General features: G+C 46.3%; 1 protein-coding gene across 5 annotated transcripts in view; it reads left to right on the top strand.

The window, feature by feature from the left end:
• Positions 1 to 15,990: 15,990 nt before the first annotated feature.
• Positions 15,991 to 21,015, top strand: part of MGAT5 (alpha-1,6-mannosylglycoprotein 6-beta-N-acetylglucosaminyltransferase) — a 371,967-nt gene continuing 366,942 nt past the window's right edge. For 3 of the 5 annotated variants that reach the window (XM_068545239.1, XM_068545237.1, XM_068545238.1), the window contains exon 1: positions 17,619 to 17,727. The gene's annotated coding sequence lies outside the window, so the exon portion shown is untranslated. Of the gene's footprint in view, positions 16,089 to 17,618; positions 17,728 to 21,015 lie in introns of those variants that run through there. The other 2 variants (XM_068545240.1, XM_068545241.1) reach the window with 2 other exon arrangements.

Here is a 21,015-nt window from a genome sequence, read left to right as displayed (position 1 = left end):
CACCGGCACACAGGATCTCCTTCGCGATCATCTCTACCTTCTGGTGTTCCTTCTCCCCATCTACTTTGCCTGTGTCCAAGGAGTTTCTCTATCTTTCACCAATCGTATCAACATTTGCTTAGTGTCCTGGTATTAACTCCAAGTTTTCAGTTTTGTGGTTTCATTGCTATACCTCTTTTGGAAACCAGGGACCATATCATAGTCCCAGGATTCCCGTATTGGGCTCTGGGGTGCCTCAGAGCACGTAGGGAACTCTCAGGGGAACCCAGGATATTTTACGTTTTTTGAGGGAAAGGCAGCAGTCCTCGACGTTGAGGGACACCAGCCTGAGATAGGTCACCGTTCAGCATTCCACCCAGCTCGTTTTTTCTGATAACATTATGACTTTGCCAAGCTGGGTTTTGGGTGGTATCGATGATGAAAAGGAAATATCACCCAAATTCAAGGTGAAGCAGAAAATGAGGTGGCAGAGTCCAATCTGATTTCAAGTTTTGAGAAACTGTGCCGTGTCCAACAGGTACATGTATCCTGTTCATAATTAATCGTGATCTTTTAAGAATAGAATGGTAACATGCATTTTTCTTTTATGTGTATTTTTTTGAGCGGCAATAATTGTTAGGACATAAATACCTATTCAACTGCTTAAACCCAACTACTTAATACATGGAATTGTTAGATATTTCTTTTGGCCTCAGGGCACCATGAAAAAGTAACTCACATGCTGAGAGAGCAGAGAAGTGAGAAAGTTTGGGAATCTCTGATGAGGTCTGTTGTGACCTGGCCTGGCCGCATCCATCTCTGACATTCCCCAGCTCCCTCATCCTATGGCTTCCCGGAGTGCTCTGGCTGCTATTCCCCAGACTTGCCATGCTTCCTGCCTCCAGGACTTTACACATGACCTGCTCTCTGTGGGAATGGCCCTCTCCTCCCTCCTGTCTTCAATGTATCCTCTCACTTCTCCTGTATTTGCAACAATAAGAGCACCTATCACATTGTATTGCATTTTCTTGCCTGCATATTTGTTTCCCCACTAGACAGTGAGTTCTTGAGAGCAGAGAACAGGTCTTGCTCACCCAGCATTGGTTGATGGAAGGAAAAGGGATAAGCATGTTACTGGAAACTTTTTTTTTTTTTTTTTTTTTATTTACTTATTTTTGGCTGTGTTGGGTCTTCATTGCTGCGTGCGGGCTTTCTCTAGTTGCGGCGAGCGGGGGCTACTCTTCGTTGCGGTGCACGGGCTTCTCTTGTTGTGGAGCACGGGCTCTAGGTGTGCAGGCTTCAGTAGTTGTGGCTCACGGGCTCAGTAGTTGTGGCTTGTGGGATCTAGAGCGCAGGCTCAGTAGTTGTGGTGCACGGGCTTAGTTGCTCCGTGGCATGTGGGATCTTCCCGGACCAGGGCTCGAACCAGAGTCCCCTGCATTGGCAAGAGGATTCTTAACGACTGTGCCACCAGGGAAGCCCGTTACTGGAAACTTTGTTGAGAATCCTGCTGGCTAGACACTGCCGCTTACCCTCTCCTCCACAGACATTACTATTATCACTAACCTTAGCTGCATTGTCTGTACTGCAAGTACAGAGGACGACCATGGATCAACTGACCTTCCTTCCCTCTGAACATATTCCTTTGATAGAAGGCTTTCTATGGACTAGGACATGGAGATTTTGCTTGGGATTCTCTGGCCTCATTTTAGGATATGTACGTGCTGGGGCTGCACCGGGGATGGGGGTTCTAGAGTGGAATGCCAGGCCAGGCATATCTGGTTGTAAGCAACAGAGATTCCAGATCCCTCAAGGAAGGAAGAAAGTTTGTTTGTTTGTTCGTTTTGTTGTTGTTTTGTTTTTGTTGTTGTTTTGTTTTTTGGTTTGGTTCGGTTGGAATCATAGTCTTGTGTTTGTTCTTATGTTAGCCCAGGAACAGCAACAGCACCAGGATCCTGAGGCAACTGGGCTTCCAGAGTCAGGAGCTCAGGGTTTGCTCTCAATCCAAAGCAACACCAGCGCCTAGATCATGCTGAGCCTTACTTAGGGCTCCATCATCAGTGTGACAAGGTTTCTTTCCCCTCTCTCCAAGCCTGTCTCTACTGTGCTCACATTGCCAACTAACCACCTTTCTGCTTTCAGCTGCATTTCAAAGTCCAAAGAGAGGAAATCTGATTGGTCCAGCTGATCAGTGAAGTCTCTGTTTGAACAGAGATTTTGCAGAGCCTGTGAGCTGGTTGTGCTTAGATCAGGTGTCTACTTCTTATCCTATCTGCCGAGGTTAGGAGGAAAAGAGGCTCAGAGGGCACCAGCATGATGATTCACTGGAAGGAGGTCCCTAAGGGAGCTGTGAGTGCAACAAATAGCCTGAGAATTTACCTCTTTGGTCCATGGGGTCTTTCCAGTTATGTAGCATTAACTAGCTGTTTTCTCAACAACATTGTTTGTTTCAGGATTTGTATTCACCATCCTGTAATTGGCAGTTATGGTCTATGCCCTGATAATGCTCAGACACCCAGCCATGGAGTCATCAGTATCAAGCACAATCATTTAATGTTTAACATACTAACAAGGTGACTCTGTTTTCTTGAGCAAATCTCTTTCTCTCTTGGGCGCTCAGTTGAATTACCTGTGAAGGTGAGCATAAATAGGCCTTACCTGCCCAAAGAGAGGGCAGAGACCAGTTCACCTCTTAAGGTACTCTCACACCAAGAGTCCAAGACTCTACAGTAGTTTATGAACTTGAAGTTTCTAGGCCACTGAAGCGGGATCTATGTGCAAGATGAATGGATCGATAAGCTGGGAAAAGAACTTCTTAATTTGAGCAATGAAACTCATTAAGTAAAGGAAACCCTTTTAATTGGTATGTCTGAATAATTGAGGACTCAGTTCTTTGTCCTTGGCCTGAAAAGGTAGGTATTTTGCATGAGTGTAGACCAGGCTTGAATCTTCAATGAGACCCTTTCAGGATCCAGGCACATTGCCAAGGCTGACTTTGAACCTGAATAATGAACTTTTCCATACCTCTCCGCTGAGACTGTGGTCTAAACCACATGATGGTCCTTGCCACTGTGTTCTTTGATGTTTTGCATTGTTTACCCACGAACTTCACTTTCTTCTGAACTACTCTCTCTTAGACCTTCTACTTCTCCCCTTTGCAGCTTTTAAGCCCTGTCCTGGCTGGCTCTTTTGACTACACTTGTGTGCATATTTAAGCCAAGTCCGAAAAGTAAATCACCATCTTTGGACCCTGCATGATCTTCTAACTCTCTCTCCATCCCTTACACCCAAGCTTCAGGAAAAAGTGATCTGACCTCTTTTAACCAGGGTGACTAGCAGTCAGCTAATCTCCGTCTAGGACACACCCTCTTTGGGTCTGAAGTACCCAATCCAGTCCATAGCCTCTAACCTCAACCTCATCTTCCTCCCTCCTCTCTGGTACCACTGGTTCCCAAAGTTCCCTGGGAGGGCTCGTTCAAACAAAGCTTGTGGGGCTCCACCTCAGAGTTTCTGACTTAGTAGATCTGGTTTGGGGCTCTAGAAAATGCCTTTCTAACAAGGTTCCTGGTGATGCCAAAGCTGCTGGTCTTCAGGCCAAGTGTTGAGAAACATTACTGGTGATGATTTTGCTCCCCTCCCCAATCCCACCCTGACCTTTGGCAATGTCTTAAGACACTTTTGGTTGTCATAACTCGGGAGAGGCAGGATGTGGTACTGGAATCCAGTGGGTAAAGACCTGTGATGATTCTAAACATCCTAAAATGTCTGGGACAGCTACACGCTTCCTCCTAACAAAGAATTGTCTGGCTAAAAATATTCATGGTGCTGAGGAAGCCTTGAGAAACGCTGCTCTAGAGACTGTCTGTGGCTGGCTAGTCTCTGATTACTCCCTCTCTACTCATCCAATCCATCACTACAGCCCTTTGGGTCCACCTCCTGTGTACGTCTCATCTGTCTTTGCCTCTTTTTTTTTTTCTTTGGCCATGGGGCGACATGCGTGAGCTTATTTCCCAGACCAGGGATCGAACCCGCACCCCTTGCAATGGAAGCATGGAGTCAACCACTGGACCATCAGGGAAGTCCCTGTCTTTGCCTCTTCGTTTCTGCCATCCCTCCTTATTTCAGACTCATCATCTCCCATATGGATTACTTACTGCAGTAGCTTCTTTTTTTGTGATCAATATTTTATTGTGTATATTTCCTAGTAAGTTTCTTTAATACAATTTTTAAAGGTTACACTCCATTCACAGTTATTACAAAATAGTGGATATATTCCCCGTGTGGCACAATACATTCGTGTAGCCTATCTTTCACTCGATAGTTTGTACCTTCCACTCCTCCACCTCTATATTTCTTCTCCCCACCCCTCCACTGTAACCACTAGTTTGTTCTCTATATCTGTGTGTCTGCTTGTTTTTTGTTATATTCACTAGTTTGTTTATTTTTTAGGTACCACATATAAGTGATATCATATAGTATTTGTCTTTCTCTGTCTGACTTATGTCACTTAGCATAATGCCCTCCGATTCCATCCGTGGTGCTGTAAATGGTGAAATTTCTATCCTTTGAAATTTTCGTTCTTTTCAAAGTTTTTTTTTCAATCTTTCGATTGAAAGTTAGAGATATTTCAAAGAACAGGGAGTGCTGAATGAATAAAGCACCACATGGAACCCTAAACCAATTTTTGCGCTCCTCTCTGACCTTGAGCGGGTTTGATCACCACTCTGGATCTTAGTTTTTTACCCAAAAAATAAGAGATTAGATAATTTCTAAGGTCCCTTCTTACTCAAATATTCTGATATTATGTAGTGGGGTAGGGGGAATTCATCCCAAGAATTACCCTCTTTTTGTCTATAAAAGAGATCTTGTTCACAAAGACCCTACCATACTCAGCAGAATTATCCCTTTAACACCAGCTGGTTTTTTGTCCTAAATAAATGGAGAAGTCACAGAGGAGAAAACAGTGCAGAGGGAAAGTCTCCAGAAATAGCCTTTCTTTTCAAGCTGGAGTCAGGCAGGAACCTTAAGCAGACTGGAGATGTCTACTTTGCTTTTGGGAGATGCCAAAGTTGTCTCTTCAATCAAAGAGGAATTTAAGAGGAGCACAAAAATTCTTTAATGTTCTCTGAGCTGCTCTCTGGCCCGGGCCCAGGAAACATTGTTATTGTAACTGAGACATTGGGACATTTGGCAGTGTTATGTTCTTATTTGGCCCAGTGCAGCTCTTTATTTATTAAAGCCTCGGGGCCCTTCAGGCCATGGTTCAGTGTATTAATTTATGTAGTGTGCCTCCCTAGAGAGAAGAACAATTTGAATACCCCCAGCTTCACTATGACCCAGTTTGCCAGCAAGATATTAACTCTGAAGCTTTTTCTTTTCTCTTCTTTCTTATTATGGCTATAAAAGTTATAAGAGGCCCGCACTTGGCAAAAAGTCAAGATCGAACATCCCACCCTTCCCGTTTCAAATGCCCCTCTCTTTCTTCACTATCCCAATGTGAATTGGACTCCCATTTTAATTCAATCAGTTGTACATTAATTCAACAAACCCAGTATTTCCCAAGGGCTAATTATATGCAAGCCATATGCTAGCATGAATTAAATAAGACCCTGTCTTCAAGGGGCTAAGAATGTACTGCAGAGATAGACATGGAGAAGACCTCTTCAGGAGAGCATGACAGGTGCAGAACTAGAGGTAAGTACCAGGGGTTGTGGAGGAAGGAGTGGGCATCCCTGCCCGAAAGGCACAGGGAGGGGAGCTTTCTAAGAAGGGTGCTTTGACTTGGATCCTGAAAGATGGTTAAGAGTTTGCCAGATTGGCTGAGTGCGTGTCTCAGCCTGGGTCAAAGCATGATTGGGTGAGATAACATTCCACGCTTGCGAAACTTCAAATAATTTCAGTTGGCTCAAGCATGGAATGTGTGAGAATAGGTTCAGAGGTGAGAAAGGGGCCAGGTCATGGTGGGCCTTGTTCTTGGAAAATAATTTAAGCCATTGTCCTTCCCAAGAGTGTTTGGAGAATGGATTCCTGAAAACCAAAATGTCTTCTGAGGTCCTAAAATAAATTTTAATTATGTCAACGAGAGTCCCAACAGAAAACAGTGAGCACTCTTACATTAGGATAATTTAAAGATAGGGCATATCATTTCAAAATATTCATATTAATAATATTTTATCCATACCCATTTAACCTAGAGAAGGTTAAGTATCTTTTCTCATTTGACAATGCTTTCCATGCAACTCAACAACAGTAACATATCAAATAAACCTAATTCTTTTCAGCACCTCTCTTTTTACAAGGTGAAAGAACAAATTGCTTGTGATTTTCTGGGGGCCCTCTGGGAAATCTTAAAGACAGCCTTGAAAGTAAAAGATATCATTTAGGATTCAATTTAGGAAAGGCAAAATATCAAAAGTTGTCAGGAGATTTGAATACTGGTTAAAATAGGATCGTAGGTTACCGAGAATAATACTTGGCTACTCATTTAATCAAAGTGACAGCAACAGATTTAAAAAGGAAACATAGGTGGTACAGTGGTGGTCAAGAACCCTAACTTAGCTCTTTCAAAAGTGAGAAAACTTTGTTCTCTTAAATAATCAAGGACATGACAAAGTCAACATCAAGAGTAGGAAATTGTTCTTATGATATACAGAATCTTTGTTATCTAGGCAGACCACACAGAAGGTAAGAATAACCTTTTACAGGCTCTTGTCAAGAGCAGACCAATCATCTCAGAAAATTTTGTCATTTTAATCAAGAGAAAACCAAATTCTAGTTTTGTATCAGTACAGCAATTGACACTAAAACTTCTTTTTGGAAAATTTTATAAATAAGTCATAAACCTTAGCCTCCTTTGACTGTGACAAGTAAAATTCCCTTTCTGCAAACTTTCTACAACTTTTCATAACTATTCAGGTTTCATCCTAAACTCTCCTATTTCTTAATCTTGAACCATCAGTCATTTTACTTTAGGACAAAACTACTCTCCTTTCTTCGTAACAAAAACACATCCCCTTTAGTGTAATTTCTCAAAGTGGCAAAAAATGAACAAATTTATTAACAGACCCAAAGCTATAGCCTCTGTATCATGTGGGAACTTCAGGAATATTCAATCTGTGTAAGTGCTAATTTATCTCTAAGCCAATCAGAATGGAGCTCTTTTAAGAGATTTTATAATCTAATTTGTTAATACCACCTGGATATAGAAATTTATTATAAACTTATAGACATATACTTACAGATACAGATAGAGCGTTTATAGCTTCAATTTTAAAGTTTCAGCCATGGGTCAAGCATAAACACAGAAATACAAAACTCACTGGTTCATTTCAAAGAGCTGTTCTCATTAGGTACAAATTCTTAATCGATTTGAGCTCAAAATAGACAAATAGACACACAAACAAAGAAGGATAACAAGCTGGAGTATCTGTCCTCTCTCACCCAGCAGAGAAAAGATCTCTATAAAGCTTCAATCCATTTACAGAGACCACAAACGGTCAGATCATAAAATCAGAAGAAGCTGGCACTAGAAATCAAGCAAGAATCAAAATCAAATCCTTACTGTGTTATCAATGGGCAAGAGTCTGGAACACAGGACCAAGAGTCTGACACACCATTGGGCCACCCAGTTGCCAGTCCCATGACCAGGGTGAGGTAAAGGAGGATCTGAAGGGAGAGGCCCGGTCTAATCTGAGTCATGAGAGCAAACTGTCAAAGACAAAATGTCCTGTACAATTAAGGGGATGGTTTTATTCAGGCTATTGCAGTAAGGAGAACATCCATGAATGAAGACTCTCAAAGAAAAGGAAGGAGATCTGGGGTTTTATTGAATCAGTTAAATGAGGGACTTTTGAGGCCCAGTGGAGATAGGTCTTATCTATGTTGCCTTTAGCTGTTTCCTGGAACACAAAAGGATGGGGGATTTCAGAAAACAAAAGGAAAGGAGGAGGGGTAACTAGGAGGTTGGGATTAACATATACACACTGCGATGTATAAAATAGATAACCAACAAGGACCTACTGTATAGCACAGGGAATGCTGCTCAATATTCTGTAATAACCTAAATGGGAAAAGAATCTGAAAAAGAATAGATATAAATATATGTATAACTGAACCACTTTGCTATACACCTGAAACTAACACAACCTTGTAAATCAACTCTAGTTCAATTTAAAAAAAAAAGAATAGGAGGATTTCTTAACTGCTGCTGTTTTCCTGGAGTCTAGGGCTCGGGTCAAGTTTAAAATGGTGAGGGCTTATCAAGCAACTAAATGGAAGCTCTGGGTATTATTGTCATTTTAGTGGCTTTTGACATTGGCATCATACCACACCGATCATTGTAATCCGTTGTAAGATGAATCATAAGAATGTTTTTTACTACATCTAAGTCAAACGCTGATATTTGAAAGGTGATTTATCTTTGAAAATATAACTTCAGACAGAGTCAGTGACCTTCCTGTTCACTTGCTGGGCCACAGGGAAGGGAGTAACTTGTGCCAGAACATCTTCAAACAATGCCGTAGCTCAGGGCACTGAGAGTTGGTCAGCCTGGGGAGAGTGTGGAATGAGGAGGGCCAGGGAATGATGAGGCGGGAGAGATAGCCAAGGACAAGACAAGGAGGGCCCTCTCACTGCTCAGAACTCAATCTGGTGGGGGGATGTAAAGGGTTTGGAATCAGGGGTGTGAGACCATCTTGCTAAGAGTCTGAGCCTTGGTGCCAAACTCTCTGGGTTTGGATCCAGATTTTGCCACTAAATGGCTCTGTGATCTTGAGCACGTTAGCTAACCTAGGTTTTCTTCAATTGTAAAGTGATGCTGATAGCACCCATTTCAGAGGAATTGTGTGATTTAATAGATGTAAAGCCCCAAGAATGATGTCTGGTGTATAGAATTAGCTCTGATGACTGCTAGACCTTCCACTGTTACTGTTATTTTTTAGGCTCTCCTTGGCTAAGTGTTGCTTTCTGGGAGCACCGACACGAGTGGACCTCCCATGCTCCCCTACAGGAGTGGCCCAATGGCACCAATCCAGTTGGAAGTTGTGAGGGTGAGTAAGGGAGGTCTTGACTTGATACTGCGTCTGCATAGCTATTTAAGCCAGAGTGACTAGTGAACTGATCAAATCAAACAGTGAGGTTTTGGAGACTGGGGTGTGGGTAAAGTCCTGCCAATGTCACCCTCCTTGTCTGTGTAAGGGGTGGGGTGGAGGGGCGTAGGAAGCAAACGTGACTAAGGGCTGTGGAGATGGTTTGCACCATATGACTCCAGGAAGGTTCCTTTTACATCAGTATCTCCCCCCAGTGTCCCTGTTTAAACTTCTGCTACAGTGAAAGTGGGAAACTCAGTAAAATGGGCAGGGAGAAGCACCAAGGCCCTAAATATGTCTGAGGCTTGGAATGCGCAGAAAGTCATAAAGCAAAAGCAAAACGTTGAGTATGTTTATCAAAACATATGATGTGTTTCCTAAAATATGGGAAATTCAAAGAAGAACAACATCTCAGCCTCCTTATAAGGATGGATACGCAAAAGTCGCTTTTAAGATTCTTGTCTGACACAGAGATTGTTCCAACCTTCACAGCAATGCCAACTGGATTTACTTCTAGTTCCCAGCCCAGGTGAGCTGGTGAATTAGTCTGGAGCAGAAGGTCTCTCCAATTGCCATGCAAGGGCCTGCTGGCTGCAGACAAGGGCCACCAGCACGGCTCAAAGCCAATTCTGTCCCCCACCTCACTCAAGAATGACACTGCTTGGGGGCTTCCCTGGTGGCGCAGTGGTTAAGAATCCGCCTGCTAATGCAGGGGACATGGGTTCGAGCCCTGGTCTGGGAAGATCCCACATGCCGCGGAGGAGCTAAGCCCGTGCGCCACAACTACTCAGCCTGCGCTCTAGAGCCCGCGAGCCACAACTACTGAGCCTGTGTGCCACAACTACTGAAGCCCACGTGCTTAGAGCCCGTGCTCCGCTACAAGAGAAGCCACCGCAATGAGAAGCCCGCGTGCCGCAACAAATAGTAGCCCCTGCTCACCGCAACTAGAGAAAGCCCGCAAGCAGCAACGAAGATCCAACACAGCCAAAAATAAATAAATTAAATAAATAAATTTTTTAAAAAAAGAATGACATTGTTCGGGCGCTGGCATGGTCTGAGAGAAGGGCGGCAGGGACCACCACCATCTTTTGAAGTTATCCAGACAAAACACCCATTCTTTTCTTATTATCGGCATGCACTATAATTTGTAGCCTGAAGCATTAGGATGAAATATCCACACACACACACTGCCCCCCAGCTCCTTTGTCCTGGATAGAGGACAAAGAAAAACACAGAAACGAACACGCATGGCAGAAACAGCCACAGAAAAATGCCTGTTTCCAAATTAATGTGGGTAGTGTTACCATTTGCTTTGCTGCCATGTCAAACTTTGCTTCCAGGGGCAAAAAGGTTTTGCACAAATAGACTGTTAGTACTGAGGGGAATTGAAGTTTCCTCAATCACTATGCGAGCCATGGCCTTCAGAGCTTTTGACCATGACCCAGTGTAAAAACTACCATTTCTATTATGACTCAATGCACACATCCAGAACTGAAGCAAGATCTCCATGGTGTAAATACTCCACCAAGGCTCATTACTAGTTGTCACCGGATGTCACTGAACCACTGGATGTGGAGTTGGGAAGAGACGTACGCAATCTGCTCTCAGCACACAATGGCTACACACACACAACAGCACCATCAGTTAAGACTGCCAAATTAGGGTTGCAGAGAACTCTTTGGGAAATGCTTTCTAACTTGCAAAGTTTGTAGAACAAGGAAAAGAGTCAATGTGCGTTACCTGAAGGTGTTCTTTACAGAATTTTTAGGCCTTTAGGAAACCAGTTTCAGTAAACACCCTCCCTCATAATTTAATCTGTTGGGAGATGCTCCAAGAAAGGTGGTCCCTCTGGTTTAAATCACTGCCTTCTCCAATTTTTCTCTGATTCCTCTTTGCTTCGGCCCACGTGACATTTTCTTTGGAAGCAGTTTTTACAAAGCACTAAAAAAATTGTTTGATACTCTATAAAATGAAGTCTCTGTGTGTGTGTGTGTGTGTGTGTGTGTGTGTGTGTGAAAATGCACGACTCTAGGTATTCTGAACAATTGGATGGGCATTGGTAGTTTTTCCTTAGGCCCTAAAGTTATTGTGGAAACAAAAGAATCGTATTTGCTGCTTAACGAATCCCCCTGCGGTCAATGGCGTTCAACGATAAGCATTTATGTCTCACATTTGAGGGTTGGCTGCAGAAACTATCCGCTCTTCACTGGGCTTATTCTCTTGTCTGTGGAGCAGTGGACGCTCCTCTCTAAGCTGAGTTCAGCGGGGCAGCCTTGCTCCACACATCCCTCATCTATCTCATGGGACCACTGGGCTAAACTGATGGAAACATTCCTTCTCATAGCAATGGCAAGAGCTCAAAGACAGTAGAAAATCTGAAAGACCATTTGAGGGCACCACTTGCCTCTTTCTATTAGCCAAAGCAAGTCACAGGGCCAAGCTCAAGAGTCCAAGGGTGAAGAGGACACCCCCCCCCCCTCCCAGAGAGAGGGCACTGCCCAGTTCCAAGGAGGGGTGAAGAACTGGGGCCTGGGATAGGCTGAAAAAAAGCACCACAAAGATGTTACATCCTAGTCTCTGGAACCTTTGAATATTACCTCATATGGCAAAAGGGACTTTACAGATGTGATTAAGGATTTTGAGATGGAGAGATCATCCTGGATTTTCTGGATTTGCCCAATGTAACCTCAAGGGTCCAATGTAAGAGTGAGGCAAGAGATTAGAGTTAGAAGAAGGATGAGGGACAATGGTAGCAGAGGGAGGAAAGGAGCCAAGGACGGAACACAACTTCCAGAAGCTGGAAAGGGCAAGGAGACAGAATGTCTTCTAAAGCCTCCAGAAGAAATGCAGCCCGTCAACACCTTGATTTTAGACTCCTAACCTCCAAACTGTAAGAGAATAAATTTGTGTTGTTTTAAGCCACGACGTTTGTGGTAATTTGTTAGAGCAGCAATTGAAAACCGGTACAGATTTTGGTATCTGGGTGTGAGGTGCTGCTGTAACAAATACCTAAAAATGTGGAGTGACTTTGGAATTGGATAATTGGTGGATTATGGAAGAAGTTTAAGATTGCCTTGAATATACTGTTAGTAGAAATATAGATGTTAAAGACTGCTGGTGAGGGCTTGGGAGGAAATGAGGAATATCTTATTAGAAATTGGAGGAAAGAGGATTCTTGCTATCTAGTGGCAGAAAGGTTAGCTGAACTGTGTCCTCTATTTACAAGGAAAGAAGAATTTGGCAGTGATGAGCTTAGATATTTAACTGAAGAGATTTCCAAGCAAAGCGGTGAAGGTGCCATATGGCTTATTCTTTTTTTTTTTTTTGCAATATTTTAAGTTTTATTTATTTATTTATTTATTTATTTATTTACTTTTGGCTGTGTTGGGTCTTTGTTTCTGTGCGAGGGCTTTCTCTAGTTGCGGCCAGTGGGGGCCACTCTTCATCGCGGTGCGCGGGCCTCTCACTATCGCGGCCTCTCGTTGCGGGGGCACAGGCTCCAGACGCGCAGGCTCAGTAATTGTGGCTCACGGGCCTAGTTGCTCCGCGGCATGTGGAATCTTCCCAGATCAGGGCTCGGACCCGTGTCCCCTGCATTGGCAGGCAGATTCTCAACCACTGAGCCACCAGGGAAGCCCCCACACGGCTTATTCTTATTGCTTGTAGTAAAATGCAAGAGGAAAGAGAGAAATTGATAAAAGTACGATTAAGCAAATAGAACCAGGACTAAGTGACTTTTGGAAATTCTCAGCCTGTCCAGGTTTTGGCTAAAAGTAGGAGATTTACTGTCAGGAAAGCATGCGCTGGAGAGAAAGCCAAGGATGTGGCTTTTGCTAGAGCCTGGGAATAATATATAATTATATATATAATATATTATATAATATATGGATATTTCAGTATTCCGTCACACAGTGGGTTCTTTGACGAGATTACGCATGTGGCTCATCAAACTCCTCAGCCAGCCACCTCATAGACTTATCCGGGGAAAATCTGTGCAGAAACCTCTTGTCTGATGGAGGAAATCTCTGTGATACGGGACTTGTTGAACTGATAGTATTCAAAGAGATTCTGAACTTTGAGTTGATGCTGTAATAAGTTGAGATGTTGGGGCGTGTTGGAAAAGGGTGAATGTATTTTTTTTTTTAATTAACTAATTAATTAATTAATTTATGGCTGTGTTGGGTCTTCGTTTCTGTGCGAGGGCTTTCTCTAGTTGTGGCAGGCAGGGGCCACTCTTCATCGCGGTGCGTGTGCCTCTCACTATCGCGGTCTCTCCTGTTGCGGAGCACAGGCTCCAGACGTGCAGGCTCAGTAGTTGTGGCTCACGGGCCTAGTTGCTCCGCGGCATGTGGGATCTTCCCAGACCAGGGCTCGGACCCGTGTCCCCTGCATTGGCAGGCAGATTCTCAACCACTGCGTCACCAGGGAAGCCCCAGGGTGAATGTATTTTGATGTGGGATGCATGTAAATCTTTGGGGTCCAGAAGGCAGACTGTGGTGAGCTGAGTAAGGATCCCTCAAAGATGTTCACAGCCTAATCTCTGGAACCTGTGGCTCTTACCTTATATGGCAAATGGGACTTTGCGGCTATGACTGTTAAAGTTCGTTAGGTGGGATGATCATCCTGTATTATCTAAATGGTCCCTACATATAATCATAGGGTTCTTCTAAGACAGAGGCAGTGAGAAAGTGATGTGATGACAGAAGCGGAGATTGGAGTTACGTAGCCAGTGGCTAAGGGACACTGCGGCCTCTAGAAGCTTGAAGAAGCAAGGAATAGATTCTCTCTTAGATCCTCCAGAAGGAACCAACTCTGCTGACACCTTGATTTTATCCCCTTAATACTTGTTTTGAACTTCTGACCTCCAGGACTGTATACGATAATACCTTTGTATTATTTTAAGCCACCAAGTTTGTGGTAATTTGTTACAGCAGCAACTGGAAACTAATAAAGCACCATTAATACAATCATATATAGGAAGAAACCTAACTCCCCTGTTTTTACATATAATGTCATCTTAAGCATTATGATTATTTTTAAAATATCCTCTATCATTTTAAGGTATGCAGTTTGTGAACATTGACATTCTCAAGTGTGATTTGACTTCATGCTGGGACCAACTTGTCTTCCAAGAGAAGGCATCTTTCCTTTAAAAATGAAAGTGACTAATAGGATCTGAAATATAGAAACTTCCTTTGTAAGCAAAGGAAACTAAAGAGTTTAAGTTTAAAAGTTAAAGTTAAAAATTACCTGTGATGGAACAACAGTCATTAATGTAGGAGTGTTAGGAGTCACTCAGGATTACCTAGTGGATAATTCCTAAGCCATTAAAGGTAGATCAGGTCCTGGGCAGGAAAAAATTCATTTGTTTATTTCACAGAGAGCTGCTCCAAGACTGAATCACATGGGTCTCAGCTTTATAAGGTTTACATACACAATTGTTATTTTGCTGCCTATAATTTTCAATTTGAATAGGTCAGGAAATGTGGTTTATCTGTAGTAACTTAAGTATCCCCTTTAGCCTTTAGTGTGCTCTTTTTTTTTTTCAGTGTTCATTTTATTTTAATTTTTATTTTTTTAACATCTTTATTGGAGTATAATTGCTTTACAATGGTGTGTTAGTTTCTGCTTTATAACAAAGCGAATCAGCTATACATATACATATATCCCCATATCTTCAGAGTGGTTTCTGATCTTCATTTCTTCCTGGGGTAGGCAACACAACATAGTAGAAAGATTCTGGGCTCTGGAGTCCAGAAAACTTTCCATTTAATCCTGACTGACTCTACTCAGTAGTGCCTTCTGGTGGACATGTTACCTAACTTTTCAGAGTCTTGTCTTCTTCTTCTATAAAATGGGTATAGTAAAATCTGCTCCATGAGTTGTTATAAAGATTAACATAATTCACATAGAACTTGATAAGCGATGCTGAGAAACAATGGACTTGGCTGTGTGGACAGAGTTGTGTTTTCTGAGTTTATAACTGAGCAATTATCTGAAGTATGGTACATGGGACAAACATGGAAAGAAACGAAGGACACTTAGTAACACCAGCAGACACTGTTGCATTTTTGTGAATTAACCCCAAACATCTTTCTTCCTTGAACCTAACACTATTGTTCACAAGTGATGGAAATGCTGAAAATGAGTCACTGTTGACCAGGTAAGCCTGGCCTTGACCATCAGCTGCCAGGGCTTTCACCATTGAAACCCCACTGTGTTATTTTCTTCCTCTGTAATTTTGTAATCAGTTCTGTCTTGATAGGACATGATGAAATATACAACTCCATCCTAGTAAGCATCTTTACTTCTACAAGCAGTGTCCTTTAGCAATTATTGTTATAATTTACAATCTTAACTCTGTAAGAAAAACAATTGGGGTAGTATAATTTCCCTCAAAGGCATTGCAAGTACATTATTCATACAAATAAATAGAATCTATGTAATACAAATATATATCATATAAATACATATGATGTGTGTACATATGAATATCACATCCTTATACTTTATTTCTCTATATACACATACAGTTTTGTATAAAAAAAATCCTGAAATAATAACCATCTGTAATATCCTCTATAGCAGTGGGTCCGCAGAGTTTCAATGATTGATGTCTTTCAGAAATCTCTAGGCAACCAGGTGGTACAATTATTAACCACCCGCAGGAACTTGGCTTCAAAGCGAATCTATTAGGATCAGAATCTGTACCATCCATATCCAAAGCACAGAAAGTCCTGGCCACCAGATGTCACCATTCTTCTATCTCCCTCCCAGTGCCCAAAGAGGGAGAGAGATGTTATTTTTCTTCCAAGGGACTGAGGGAAATACGTGCCTCCCAACATTCCTGGCATTTCACCTAAAAGTCTTATTAAGAGGAATCATCCTGTCCATGCACATTTCCTTGCGGTTCTTGATCGTTACCTGGACAGTTCCTGACAGCTGAGGATCTAAGTGGCTGATAATTTGCGGCTCATCTGGTCAGGAATTATTAGAGCCATTGCCTCCGGCTTGAAGTTAAAGGTAGGACTGACCTAATGTGCCTAGAGCCTAGAGTAACTCAGTGGAAGAGGTGCTACAGGGTGTGTTCTGCTAAGATCCTGGAGACGGGAGACCTACCCAACCAGCTGGGTGGCCCTGAGAGCTTACTTACAAAGTGAAGGACTTGGACTAAGTCATTTCTAGGGTCTAAGAATTCCATGATCTTCAGTTTTTAAACGCCTCTGCTGGGAAGGGTGGGCAGCAGAGTAGGGTGATCTGAGTTTAAGAAAGAAGACCCCGGGTGGGGGGGGGGACAGTGAAATGGGGGTGGAGAAATTCTGCAGGGAAGGTAAGGGAAATTTGAACATAAACCTTCATACAGTGACTTGATGTAGTGACTGGTTACAGGGCTAGGAACTTGATGGGGTTATGAACCTTGTCATTTCCACCCCTAGGTAGTTCACCAGGTCACTCTCATTCCATTCCAGATACTATACTCAACAAGGATCTGTAATGCTTAGCGTTGTAAATGTACAGCATTCCCTCTCCTGGGGCTTGGTTGGATTTAATATGTGGTGTCAGTCAATGTTCTTTGTGGTGCCTTCAGGGCATGGGATGTGTTTTATTTCTTTCTGAATTTACAACAGTACAGTGTTCAGCTAGCCAGTCCAGAGTGTTCATAAAATCCGGGGGCGGGAGTGGGAAAGAGAAAGAGAAATGGAATTCATTTATTGAGCGCCTCCTATGTGCCAGGTATTGCTAAGTACTTTACATATATTTTATTTCATCTTCAGAATAACCTCAAGAAGCCCCATTTATTATGTTCGTAGATAAAGAAGTTGAATTCAAATGGTTAAGTGGGTTGCTCAAGGTCACAGCAACCAAGTGGCAGAAACATATACTGCTTCATAAAGCCCATTCTACAAAGATGGAAACTGAGGCTCAGGGCATTGATTCAAGCTGCCCGTCCTTTAGCTGGTTGAGTCCATAATCTCCCGTCACTGGGCTTAACTGCTGGAAGGCCCCTGGTGCTGAGAGGCCTGGACTGCACCTCTCTGGAGGATGCATTGTCACATCAGCATTTGCACATTTGCCCCTGACCTTGCTAGAATATTATTTGTGGCCGCGAAGTGTCTCCCTTGCTCCCTTCGGGCTGCGGAATTGAGAGGTTGGTGAAGTCCTCTCCGACAGGGTTGGGAGTTTGCAGACGGCCCCTGAGAGGCTGGGGCGTTCCGAATTGGCTGAGCGCTCGGCGGGGAGGGCGGGGAGTTTGCCGAACGTCCCCGGCCGGAATCCCTGCCTTAGAGAGCTGCGAGCCCAGAAGCGGGGAGAAGTTGGAGAGGTCGGGAGGGGAGGGTAGGAAGAATTTGAAGCCAGACCCCCCGCCCTGGTCAGCTGAGCCCCCGAGGAGCGTCTCTGCAGTGTCCAGGCCGAGTGTGGACGCGCCGCGCGCGGCCCCGCCAGGGCTGAGAGTTTGCAGACCGTCCCTGCCGCGGCCCGCTCGGCGGCGGCCCTGCGGCTCCCGCGGCTGCCGCGGCGGCCCCGGGCTCGATCCAGCCCAGGTAGCCCCGCCGCAGGCTCGGGGTGCCGCGACCCCGTGCCCCGCGGAGCCTTGGGCCCCCCGGGGACGGCAGCTGGCAGGCACTCCGGGCTGCTGCTGCTGCTGCTGCTCAACAAGGAGGTGAGAGCCAGTGGGTCGGGGCGATCGCGTCGAAGCTTTCCACCTCCACGGGGAGATGAACGCAGAGGGGACCGCGGAGGGCGCGGGGAGCTGGGCGCGGGAGGCGGGGGGAGAGTCTGCTCCGTGGGCTGCGCGGCTGGGGGCTTCCGCCCGCCGCCCCTCCGCCGCCTGCGTGGGTGCCCCGGCCGCTCTGAGAGAGCCGGGAGTGCAGCCGGGGACGCGCCTGGAGGCGCCCGCCTGCCCGGGGCAACCCCTTCCCAGAGGAGACTGCAGGCCCCCATGGCCCCTGGGAAGTGGGGGGGTTTGGGCTTTTCAAGGGACTGTCCGGAGGAGGCTTTGGTTGCGCGGGCTGGAGGCGAGCGGCCAGGGATGGTAGAGGGGCGCTCGGACCGCGGAGGAGCCTGGTGGGGTCACGCTGCGGGTGTGGGCCGGGCTGGGGTCCCCGGGACCTGGGCGCGCAGGGCGGACTCAGCCGCCGGCCAGTGGGGAGGGACAACAAGGGAGGCTGGCTCCCGGCCCCGGGGGAAGGGGGATGCGGCGGGCGGGCGCTCTGGTCCTGGGGACCAGGGAAGCCCGGGGGTGCCCCCCACCCCTAAGGGACCTCCGTGGGCCCACGGTCCCGCCGGCGCGCTCCGGAGGCTGCCTGGCCGGAGAGGCTGCGGGGAGCGCAGAGCCCACACCCGCGCACATAATCCCCGAGAGCATGCTCAGTGCAGCCCTGGGAACTTCCTGCCGAGTCGCGAGCCGCCCCGGCCCCCTCCTGGCCCCCTCCCGGCCCGCGGCTGGCAAACTTGGGGGCGCGGCGCCCGCCAGTCGCCCTTTCGCGTTCCCCCGGCCCTTGCCTCTCCTTTGCCCGGCTCCTCGCGCTGCTCTCGCCGGTCGCCCCCGCGGCCGAGAATGGGGGCGTGGACGTTGCCCCCAGCTTCCCGAGGTCAGGTCCGAGGCCGGGTGGCCAGAGGCCTGGCGGTGAGGCCGCTTGACGCGGGGACCGGCTCGCGATGCGCTCGCCGCGCGCACAGACCGGGCTCCGTGAGCAGACCGGGTGGAAGGGGGTGTGTGAGCCCGGGGACGTTCGCGCACACCCTCGCTGTCACACACAATGCCGTGGTTTCGTAGCTGCCGCGCGGAAGAGGGAAGAGGTGGCGCTTGCATTGCCCGGCCGCGTTTGGAGCGCCAACAGGGTGCTGGGCCCTTGGGGGCTGCGGTAACCTGGAGACGCATAAGGTTTTCAGAGATGCCGGAGTCGAGGTCTGTGGCCCGGTACTCCTGACACAGACTGCCAGGCCCGGCCCAGGGCGGACGCCGCTGTCTGCACCAGGCTCTGGCGGCACAGTTAGGGAAGGCTGGGCACTTCTGGGGCTGTGAAGTTGAGGAGGGGAAAGCTGAGGTCTGTGCGGGGTTCCCGTGGCGTGACAGCACTGCACCTGTAAACAGCTCAGATCCAAGTGTAGAGGTAGGATCTCATTTTCCAGAGAGGCAAGTGGGAAGCTGGTGCGCCCCGCCCCCGTTCATTGTCAGGACCTGAGGGACTTGGTGGGTTTTTACTCCGAGAGACACACCCCCTACCGCCCACCTCCCCCCACCCCCTCCCCAGTTTAGCTACCCACATCCTGAGCCTTGACTCAGGATCAGAACTTCCTTGTCTTTGATTGGAGAAAATCACTAAACTGTTTTTCATGATGGGCACACCATCACAGATCTTTCTTAGTATATAAATTTTCGTACCACCTTCCCCCCGCCCCCCAAACCACAGATTGTTTTTGCTGTTATTGTTCAGGGCTGAGATAGGCTCCCTCAAATTTGTTTGGCTTGGTTAGGATTAGAGCAAAGCTCTCCTTTTTAGAGGCCTTTTTAGTTTCTCCAGTTACCAACTTGATGTCCATGCGGTCAACTTGAAGAGGAGAGGCCCTGAGCAAGGAGGTGATGGCAGAGGGGGAAGAGGGTGACTTTGTTGCCTCTTGGAGGGACGGGGGGAGAGGAGAAGGATGGTGCTCTGCCCGATCCCTGACCCTGGCAGAGCTGGGTGCCTGGACAGAGGTTTGGGCTTTTCTTTTCTTCCCCTCCTGTGTTCCAGCCCGCCTTCCTGAGTTTGGGATACTCGTGACTACAGTCACTGGAAGAAAGGAGTCTGCAGTCCTGGTTTGGGGCTTTGCAGGGTTCACACCTACACAAGCAGCTGCAGGTTGATTTTAAGGCGACTGTAGTGGCAGGAGGGCTGGTGGCTCTGCTCAGATCTGCCAGTTGCATCTGCGTTCCAGCGTCGTGGGCCTCTGAATCGCCTCAGCAGCGCGCGTTTCAAGTGCTTTGTGTTTGGAAGTGTGAATATAGTACTCATGTATATATATTCACACATCCGTATATACGTTTTTATAAAGAAGCATGTGCATATGTATGTGCATATGCAGTGTTCTTTGGTAGCATCTTGGAGCTGGAAGGGACCTCAAGAGATCACAAGAATTCAAATTTGCTACCTTCCCATTCAGTTTTCTCCATTTAAGAATAACCAGCCAGCCTTCTGCCCAGCTGGCCTGCAAAAGCATTGCAACACCAGAGTCCCCCTGTGATCCTAGCCGAGGGGGGGGGGGACGCCTTTGGTTACTCCACTGAGAAGTGAGCCTCGTCACCATCATTCTAGATGTCACTCTGATATTTGACATGACTTTTCCTAATGTTCCATGTGGTTCGGGATCTAAGTCACTGCAGAGTCACTCTCAGGTTGATTTTGGGGGGGGGGGGGACAGACAGTGCCCAGTGTCCCCTGCAGAGATGTCTGGAAAAGTGCCCAGAGCAGTTTTCCCAAGTCTTGGTTGGGTTGGAAAGTTCCAGTCCTCTTGCACTCTGGTCCTCCAGGCAGGTAGTTGCTCTGCTCCTTCCCTAGAGGCCTAAAGAGCAGTGAGGACTCTTATTCCGTCCTCTTTGTGTGTCTTGGCTTACTGGCTGTAGGAGGGTGGCGTGGTGGTTGGAGGTGGCGTTCTGTGCTGATGTTGTCACAGTAGCTCTCAGGAAAGCCCGTGCTGTCAGGAGCGTTATCTCTGGGGGTTTGTTATGGGGGATGTCAAAGTTTGGGGAAGGGTCCCGATAATCAGGTGACACCAGGTGTCAGCCAAAACTAACAGATAGTTTTGGCTGAAGGAAGGTGTGTGTGTTTCAGAATCTAGGTACTTTAGGGAATTCCCTGGCTGTCCCGTGGTTAGGACTGTGCGCTCTCACCCCGAGGGTCCGGGTTTGATCCCTGGTCGGGGAACTAAAATCCAGCAAAAAAAAAAAAAAAAAAAAAAAAAAGATACA

The sequence above is a fragment of the Eschrichtius robustus genome, chromosome 5 (genome assembly GCF_028021215.1).
Source record: "Eschrichtius robustus isolate mEscRob2 chromosome 5, mEscRob2.pri, whole genome shotgun sequence".
NCBI classification, from domain to species: Eukaryota; Metazoa; Chordata; class Mammalia; order Artiodactyla; family Eschrichtiidae; genus Eschrichtius; species Eschrichtius robustus.
Note: the sequence above shows the minus strand (reverse complement) of the source record. Positions and strands in the feature narration are given on the sequence as shown.